Source organism: Panthera tigris, chromosome F3 (assembly GCF_018350195.1).
Source record: "Panthera tigris isolate Pti1 chromosome F3, P.tigris_Pti1_mat1.1, whole genome shotgun sequence".
Lineage (NCBI taxonomy): Eukaryota > Metazoa > Chordata > Mammalia > Carnivora > Felidae > Panthera > Panthera tigris.
The window spans coordinates 24,908,988-24,919,186 of NC_056678.1; the positions used below are offsets into that span (position 1 = coordinate 24,908,988).

The 10,199-nt window shown below is 38.6% G+C and overlaps 1 protein-coding gene across 11 annotated transcripts in view; it reads right to left on the reverse strand.

The window, feature by feature from the left end:
* Positions 1–10,199, reverse strand: part of SMG7 (SMG7 nonsense mediated mRNA decay factor) — an 89,852-nt gene that overhangs the window by 78,499 nt on the left and 1,154 nt on the right. The window lies entirely within an intron of this gene.

A 10,199-nucleotide genomic window follows, 5' to 3' on the forward strand; every position in this document is an offset into this window, starting at 1 on the left:
ATCTCGCCTCAGGTCATGATCTCACAGTTTCCTGAGTTTGAGCCCTACATCAGGCTCTGTGCTGAGAGCACAGAACCTGCTTGGGATTCTCTCTCTCCTCTCTCTCTCTCTCTCTGTCCCTCTCCCACTTGTGCTTTCTCGTGCTCTCAAAATAAATAAACATTAAAAAATAAAATAAATAAAATATCTTACACAAACTATAAGTATGCACATGCACAAAATTTTGTAGATGCCCTTTTTATATTCAAATTCAGTGGTTCTCTGAACACGATGCTTTTTATTTTTTCCCACCAGCAATAAAAAAATTGTCAAGTAAGGGGTACCTGGGTGTCTGAGTCTCAGTTGAGTGTCCGACTTCGGCTCAAGTCACAATCTCATGATTCATGAGTTTAAGCCCCATGATGGGCTTGCTGCTGTCGGCACAGTCTGCTTCAGATCTTCTGTCTCCCTCTCTCTCTCTTCCCCTCTCCCCTCTCAAAAATAAACATTAAAAATATTTTTTCAAGGAAGCAAACCTTTTTTTTTTTAATTAAATATTTTTGAGAGAGTGAGTGTGAGCAGGGAAGGGGCAAAGAGAGAGGGAGACCCAGAACCCAAAGTAGGCTCCAGGCTCCAAGCTATCAGCACAGAGCCCGATGCAGAGCCCCACGCAGAGCCCCACGTGAGGCTCAAACTCACTAACTGCGAGATCATGACCTGAGAGCCAAAGCCGGATGCTTAACTGACTTGACCCACCCAGTTGCCCCAAGTAAGCAAACACTTTAACTCATTTCTTCTTTGAATATCATCTTCCAATTGCATTTTACTTTGATTATCTTTCTACCTATATCTCATCAATGCACAGTATCTCACCTAATAAAAAACTAGGCAATAATTCATGACCTTTCTAAGAGACAGTACTAATAAAACACATTCTAATTCGCTCTATCCCAACTAACAGCACTGAAATACTAGGCTTCTGGGAAAAGAAGGGAATGAAAAAGCATTCAACTTATGTGTTCAGTAAACCCATGGAGTTTTAGGAAATAAACTGAGGATATTAACACATTAAATATAGCAGCTTTTTACATATAATAGATTTTAGAATCCTGCTTCTCACTTAAGACACTACAGAAAGAAAAATGCCAGCCTAAACCGTGAGAATAAAATGTTAATCATCAAAAAATGGTCTCTAATGTTTTCTTTCCCCCCCAACAGTCTTTCTTCCCTCACCTCCACCTCTATTCCATGTCTAGATTCAAGACGTGAAGATTCTAGAAAGCAAGTCCTAGCAACCCAGTTATTTTCAGAATTACATATATTCACTAAAACTCTCATCTCCTACAAAACTCCAAAAAACTAATTTTTGCGAATAACTCCAAATAACTAATTTTTAACTAATTATTCCCATAAGATTAATGACCAAATTTGTTGAAAAAAGAACCTTAGACTCCCAAACAAAAAAGCTGAATGAGACAGGGTTAATAAAAATCTCTTTAACTTCTACACCATACCCTGAGTGGCAGTCTAATCTGATCACGATGTGTACATCAACCAAACTCTCAAACATTCCTAATACCAAACTTTTTAGAGTTCCTCAAACATACTGCTCCCAGGCATTTATTTACTCATTTTGTTCCTCTGCCCGCTATATCCTTCCCTTCTCTCTTCACCTCATTAATCCTACTCATCCTTTAAGACTGAGCTCAGAGATTCAACTCTGGAAGCTTTCTCTTAACTCCCCAGGCAATAAAAGTTCCTCAGTGTACTCTAGCACCCTTGAAAACATCTAACATAGAATTTACCACACTATATTGAAGTATCTGTGTAACACCCATCTCCTCCAGGAAACAATTATCCTAAGGAACAAAAACCAGTTCATTCGTTCTTCATTCTCAGAGCCTAGCACTGGCATTTGTAAGTATTCCATAAATGTTTGGCAAAAACAAGAAAGCATGAAAACCTTATTGAACACCCATTATGGTACACTGTGTACTTAAAAATGTTGAGACATGGGGCTCCTGGGTGGGTCAGTCAGTTAAGCATCCGACTTCAGCTCAGGTCATGATCTCACATGTCGTGGGTTTGAGCCCCATGTCAGGCTCTGTGCTGACAACTCAGAGCCTGAAGCCTGCTTCAGATTCTGTGTCTTCCTCTCTCTTTCTGCCTCTTTCCCATTCACACTCTCTTTCTCTCAAAAATAAATATTGAAAAAAAAAATTTTTTTTAATGCTGAGACATGGTCTCTGTCATAGTCTAGCTGCAAAGATAATTCATTTCTATTAAAAAAGAGATAATTAGAAATTTAAGAAATTATACATACCAAATGACTAAGAGACAGGAAATACTACAAAGTTCAAGAATGCAGAAATCACCAGAACACAGAAGTCTTCAGAGAAGATGAAGCTTAAATTAAGATAGTACAGGACGGTACTTTCTACCGGGAAAATGGCCTAGGAAAAGAGATTAAAGCAGGAATAGATAAACCATCTTTAGAAGCCAATGAGTAGATTACTCTGGCTAGCATAGTTGGTTCTTAGGAAAACATAACAAGATATCATTTGGCAGAGGTAGATGAGGGCCATTTTATGGAAGACCCAGAATGCCAGACTAAGGAGCTTAAGTAAGGAAAAGCAACATACAAATGCTTTGCAGGAATACTAATATAAAAGCAGTGCAATAGATTAGGGGGGACAGGCGAGGAATGTGAAAGAGAACCAGAATCTGCCAAACATGTATAAACTTTCATTATTTTAACACTGACAGCAATTTTATGAGATCAGTATTCCATTTTAATGAGAAAGAAATCAAGACTCAGAGATGTGAGTGGACAATGTTTAAAAACCCAGTCAGTGCTTTCTTTTCGCTACCTGTGAGAATTGCAGGCAAGGTATCAGTTGGAAGACTATTTCAACAGTACGTGCATAAAGTCGACAGTGCCAGACATAAAAAGAAGAGACAGCAGGAAGACAACATTTCCCAGAGCAGTTTATGTGTGGAACACTGGAGAACTGAAACATGACTGCAAGATTTTAAACCTGATGGGAGGATGCAAAGTGGCAGCACTAATGCCGAAAATGAGGAAACACGCAGAACATGGTGAGAAGAGAAGGGTAAGGGTTACGAGTTTACCTTTAAGAGAGTGGAGTTCGCTATGACAGAAAGACTTCTAAAATGAGGAATGTCCAGAAGGCAGAGATGCAAAATTATCAGATTAAGTTTTCAGGCATTGTTATCCACAGCTAAAGCTTACATAGTGTTTCCTATGCGCCTGAACCATACCAAGTACTTTGCCAGTTAACTCACTTGATCTTTATAACTTTATGAGATAAATACTATTACTATCACCATTTTTCAGATCTGGAACCCGAGGCACAGAAAGCTTAAGGATCTTGTCCAAGGTAATGCAGTCTGTAAGTGGTAGAGCTGTTGATCTGAATCCAAACAGTTCTGCCCCACAGACCATGCTCCAAACTACTATACTCAACTGTACTTTGTTATTATTGTATTATTGTATTATTTTATGCTTATGCTTATTTCATTAAATAGCTTATAAACTCTCTGAATGGTAGACATGATATCTTATACCAGTGTGCCTCCCTAGGATCTAACACAATTATTTATACTAAACAGATTTTAAATAATGATGATGTGGTAACAGGAGTGGATGTGGTATCTGCAGAAAAGAAATGTTGAAAGAAGAGAAAAAAAGAGGAATAGGGCTATGCCATTTCTTTTTGCCACTGATTGGGCAAGGCTGACCAGGAAAACAAAATAAAATAAAAGGCAAGATATTCAGAATCATAGAATCCCAGTGCTAATAACAGACTTCCAAGAACTTTCCATAGGGCCCCTGTGTATATATCATAGCATCTATGAACTATGTGATAGTTGTGGGCCTGGTAAAATTACTTGACAACAGATTCTCTTTTTATCTCCCAGGACCTGGGGTATCTACCTTGGCCAAAAACTGGATGTTTACTTGTGGGAGGGATGGATGGATGTGTACGAGAGGGACACAGAGAGACAGAGAAAAACGGCAACAAAATTGTCAGTATTAAGTGAGAAAGAAAGGGAGCCTGGGTGGCTCAGTCGGTTAAGCATCTGACTTTGGCTCAGGTCACGATCTCATGATTCATGAGATCAAGCCTCATGCCAGGCTCTGCATTGACCCTGCAGAGCCTGCTTGAGATTTTCTATCCATCTCTCTCTGCCCCTCCTTTACTCATGCTCACCCTCTCTCTCTCAAAATAAATAAATAAATAAACTATTAAAAATTATTTGGAGTAAAGAAACTATGAGATGTTCCTCCTGCCTGAAATGTCAATTTTCCTAATATCAACTTTTAAAAGTCTCATCCATCTTTCAAAACCTAGATCAAATCTCATCTCCAAGATAGCTTCCTGACCCCACCTCCACCTCTGCTGGAATAAAGTTCTCCCCTATACTTAATTGCACAGTACCTCTTTCTCCATCCTAGCACTTTGCAGTTTATCTGCTATTATAGTTACTTAAATGCCTTTTTCCAGTATCTTTGAGTTCCCACAGGCAAAGCTCCTATAATTGTGCTCTGCCAATAAAATAAAAGACTTTAAAAATACATTTAAAGTAAGTACAAGTGTTTTTATTTTGAGAGAGAGAAAGAATGAGTCGGAGAGGGGCAGAGAGAGGGAGGGAGGAGAAGGGCAGAGAGAAACCAAGCAGGCTCTGCACTGTCAGCATGAGCCCAATGCAGGGCCAGAACCCACAAACCATGAGAGCAAGACGTGAGCAAAGTCGGATGCTTAACCAACTGAGCCACCCAGGCACCCAATATGTACAAGTTTTTAAAAGTATGGTTTAAACATGGTAACTGGCCTATTACACCTAAAAGAAAAAAGTTCAGGGAAGCCTAAGAAGTAATCTATGGCTTGAAGAAGGAGAAAACAAGAAAATGAATTGATGCTGTGCATATTTGATATATCCCTCCTATGTGTATTTTCTAAATCAGTGGTTCTCAGCTGGGAGAGAATATGCACTCAGAGGGAACATCTGACAACGTGTGGGAACATTTCCGGTTGTCACAAATGGGGGCGAATGATACTGGGATCCAGTGGGCAAAGGCCAAGTATGCTATGAAACATCCTATGATGCAGAGGACTAATCCCCACAACAAAGAATTGTCTGACCCAAAATGTCTGTGAAGTGCCATGGTTAGGAAACCTGTTCCAAATGAAGCAAAGAAGAAAACTAAAAATTGTTACTAGTCTACTAGTAGTCTAGTCTACTTGAGACTCCTAAAATTTTCTTTAACAATTTCTTAAACATCTACTCTTCCCACTGACTACAAAATGGGTCTAAGGGACAGTGAAAACAACCCTCCTAAGGAGCTCCACTTACATGTTAACAAGAGAGGAGTTGGTTACAAGTTCTCACTTACCATGGGACATGTTTGCCAAAGCTCCATCCCTGCATATCCCTGTAACTGCTGATTAGCCCCCCTTAGTTACAATCTCCTAGGCCATCGATAAATCTATCCACAACAATTCAACAACTAAAATGCAGCTTGATTACAAAACTTAAATGACAACGTATGACCATCTGCCAAAATACCCACATACAGATATATGACTAATCAACTATCCAAAACACATATGCTTAATAATCTATTCTCTGAACAAGATCAATCAGGAAAACAAACCCACCTGAATTTTCAGGTGCTCATTCACATCACTCATCTCTAATCCATGCTAGCCAGGGTTAGACACGTAGTTGGAGGCTGTAAACAATATTTCTCCACTGTAAAACAAACTAGCCCTTTTAAAGTCTGAACCACCCTCCACCCCAAAACTGCCTCAAGAGAAACTTGCTACACTAGTGAACAGCATCTTAAAAGACAAACAAAATAAAAACTCAGCAATTGCTTCGTCTTCCATGAAGGTAGAACATAGCAGCTGTTAGAAAGCAATGAAACATAGTCTAGGACAGGAAGTATACATTTTGAATCCAACTGAAACCGCAAGGGAAGCAGAAATTAACTGTCAAAACAATTTAGCCACTCAACATTCAAGCAGGTAAAATGCCATTAACACCATTGTAATAAAAAAGACAGTTATAAGCCTCAAGAGAGAGCAATTTTTTTCCAACAATTTTACCATGTTTGGTAAATCAGCCATGTTTTTGGCTGGTAAATTTGGCTGATTTTCTGGGACCAGAGCTATTTTATTTTAAATCACATGCAGGGAAAACATGAATGGGTCTGGGGCAGGGGAAGACTTGTTGACCATGTGAATTAGGATCAGCATGTGCTATAGGATTTCTTGAAGCTTCCAGAGACAGTGAATACCCAGCCCAGAATTACCAGAATCTTCCAGAACCTACTTTGTACACATATTCCTCCCAAATTGCTCCCACTAACTTCCCTGCTCTTCTCCCCAGGCTAGGATAAGGCTCTGCTTGCTCCTGTATCTCCACCTTTTTTATTTCCCTATGTCCCAAGATTTACCGTGATACATTTTATCTTAACATATTGGATTATTTTAATTAGTACTTAAAATTTTTTAACTTATTTTATTTATTCATTTTGAGAGAGAGGCGGAGAGAAAATCCCAAGCAGGCTCCACACTGTCAGCCCAGAGCCCAATGTGGGGCTTGAACTCCCAAAACATGAGATCATGACCTGAGCTGAAATCAGGAGTCGAAGGTCAATCAACTGAGCCACGCAGGTGCCCCTGAATTTTAATGAGTACTTAAATGACAACACTTTTTCTGTTATCTCAGAAAACCACCTTGTGTCTGTTACATTATTTCTACCTCTGGCAACAAAGTTTCTGGCAAAGTGTGCCAGGGGAATGCAGCCTCTTTGCTAATAGAAGGACCATGCAAAAAAAAAAAAAATTCTAACAAAGTAGACAATTTGTAGATGTTTCTTGTAAAGTGGTCTAATACCAGGGATCAACTTTAAGTGGATCTCCCTGGCAAACCTACAGCATAGAAAGAAAAAAAAAAAAAAAAAAAAAGACAAAAATAGGCAAGGAAGAGAAGGAAGGAAAGGAAGAGGCGGAGGGAGTACAGTGACAGAAGCAGATGTTGTTCAGTATCACCTATGCCACCTTTTATAATAGGATTTGACCTGTTTGGCTGGTATTCCCTCTGGCTATGATTATTCTACTTTCTTGACTTCCCAAACAACTTTGATGATGTCTTCCCTGTCTGGTACTTCAATACTTTCCCTATCTCTGCATTTCCAATTTTGATATGTTAATTTCCGTATTTCTATCCTTTAAAATACTATTCTTTTAAAGCATGATCTACATCACCTACTATCTCATCCATGGATTATCTTTACCCTTCTTCCACCCTTATTAGATGGACAATATTCAAAATTCCATTTTCTTTCACTCAACAGAGGTGTCAAAGTCTTTAAGATCTTTCTATTTTGCCATAAATCAAGAGAAAAGACTGAATTTTTCTTCGAGAAATAAATTTCCAATCATATTCTTTGTAGAACCTTATTTTAAGACCGGTTCTTATTTTTATAAAATGCAGAAAAGTACTCTTAATTTATTCACTTAGGAATCTTGTCAATCTGCTATTTAAAAAAAAAAAAAATGACACTGCTTTAAAAAAAAAAATTTCTCTTCCAACAACAAAAAAAATTTCCTCACAACATCACCTTCTTTCCCAAACAGAAGTTAGGTTTTCTTTCCTATCATCTCTGCTCTATTTCTGCAACTCAAGACTAATTCAGTCCCCTTGATTTTGAACTCTCTATCTTCGTCTTACTGATGCTTCTTAACCTCATATCCTCCTATCTCACTCTTCTGAAACTGCCATCTTACTCCCTGGTTTGCCACCAACAATGCACCATTTCAATGCCAGACACCCCAGCTCATTTACTCCAACAAATGAATCTAGCTGATACAAAGCTAATTTTCATCTCCATGAGGAAAGATCTATAGCTATGCAGTTTAAAAATTGCCCAGTCATGGTCTTATACCACTGAGAAAGGTAGGCAACAAAATTCTCCCTAAAGTCAAGGGTCACAAAGAATAACTGTCATACCCCCAACCACACTTGTTCAGCAGTATCTAACATCCTCCCCAAGTTGTCTAAAAACCAAAAGGTTTGGTTTCCAGCAAAGAAAAGAAAGTGAACATGATGTTTCCCTGAAGACAGTCTCTAACCGCCTCACAGCAGACTTTAAATGGAATGATTATCCGAAGAAGAAGAAAAGAGAGGGAAATTTGGGCTGGTCCAAGTCTTTATTACCCTATCCCCTCTAAGTCCCAGACAACTGTTAGCCCTAAGATTTGCTTTATTTACTTAGAACAGACGTGCAAGACTGAGAAAACACTGGTGCCTGTTCAGTTTTGCTTATTCAACTTTAGCGGTAAAATATAAGTTATTCAAACAGTGTTCCTTCTTATTCTTTTCTCCCTTCTTCAAGGAACTAAACTCATCTCAAGTTGTCTACCACGGATTTCACAACCTAAAGATAAGTCTTCCCTACCATGATAATTTACAAAATATAAAACACATTAACAGAGAAGCCTCTCAACACCATCTGATCTTCCCATTAAAATTATCACCTCTCTCCCAGTCTGCTTTTACCTTTCTACTCTACCGCCTTATTTCTGGTCCTAACTGCCCATTATTACACTACACAGATTCATCTTCCTAATCCTATCTATGAGCATGTGAATGCTCTTCTAAACAAATCATCTCAGATTCTCCATGATCCATCCATTTTAACTATTAACTACAGATCACAATTCAAGACCCTCTCAAATATAGGCACCTTATTAAATAGGCTCTCCTTGATCACCCTGTCTGTATAAAAGAAGATATCCGTATCTTGCTTTTTCCTTCTAGTTCTTGTCACCACCTGACATAGTTATCTGTTCATGTTTACTGATTGCCTAATTCTACCAGAATATACCTTCCTATGTTTACTCTTTCATTCACCGTTGTATCCTCAGTGCCTAGAGGAGTGACTGGCATACAGTAAGCTCTCAATACATATTTGTGGTAAGAATGGATAAACCCAGACATGTCACACAGTATGGCTGATACAGAGTCAGAAGACCTACATGTGAGTTACAGAGCCTCCACATTCCAGCTATATGGTCCTCAACAATTTGACTTCATTATGCTATCTATACTTTCTTCATTTGTGAAAGGAAGGGATCAAACTTAATCTATAAAAAAGTCCATTAAAAGTTTTTCCAGCTACATCACCCTATATTCTTGTTTAGTCTGAATACCTTCCCCAGCTCCCAACCTCCCTTATCTGAGTATTCTGCTCAGTTTCCTTCCGTTTGGATTCTGTTCTCAGTCCACACCTGTCAGAATACTGCTTATACTTAAGGTCCATTTCCATTTTCTCCTTGAAATCTAACAAACTGTAAACTCTGTAAGAAGAGGGTGGAGTTCTTTTCTCAGCAGTTGGTACAATACCTCCCATATAGGTGATCAACAAAATGACTGATGAATCATGAGTGTATGAATGAGCAAATGAACAAAGGAAGGTTTTCCTGGTTCCCCCCAATTGCTTAAATAATCTCGTGCCTTTGAACTCTTAATGACACTGGCATCTTTTATGATACTTGCCTTATTTTACTCCATGCTATTATTAATAATAACTGCAAATTCCTTAAAATTAAGTACTGTCCTGATGGTTTCCACATCCGTCTACAACATCTACCATAGATCTTTCTCACAGTTATATTTATTAAGTTTATCTGACATGTTAATACAAGGATAATAGTGGAGAAAAAGGACTGTAATATTACAGATATCGTTCCAACTACCCAAAGTCAGTCATTGGGCACACTTGTGCGCACCCTGTCTCTGTTAAACTCAGGCATTCAACCACAATTCAAAGATCTCATCATTCTCTCCTTTCCACACTCTGCTTAAAGAAACTATTACCACTTTCATAAGTACAACAGCCACCTTCCTGTATCACTACCTACCTTCTCTTGTAATATGTGTTTAGGAAGCCAATCACACAACAATATTTTCACTAAACAGCTAAAGCGACTTTTCTGCTCATTTCAGACTTCTATCCCAACCAAGTCCCTCTTCTACAAGGTATGAAACCATTTTTTTAAACATCTTCCCATTAGCCTGCCTTTCTTAGTTCTGCTCCCAAAGGACAAAAAGGATCCGTTTTAAGGTCTTCCTTCCCCTTTTCTAAGAAGTAGCAACTCTCCAATTAATTTCAGACTCTAACCACC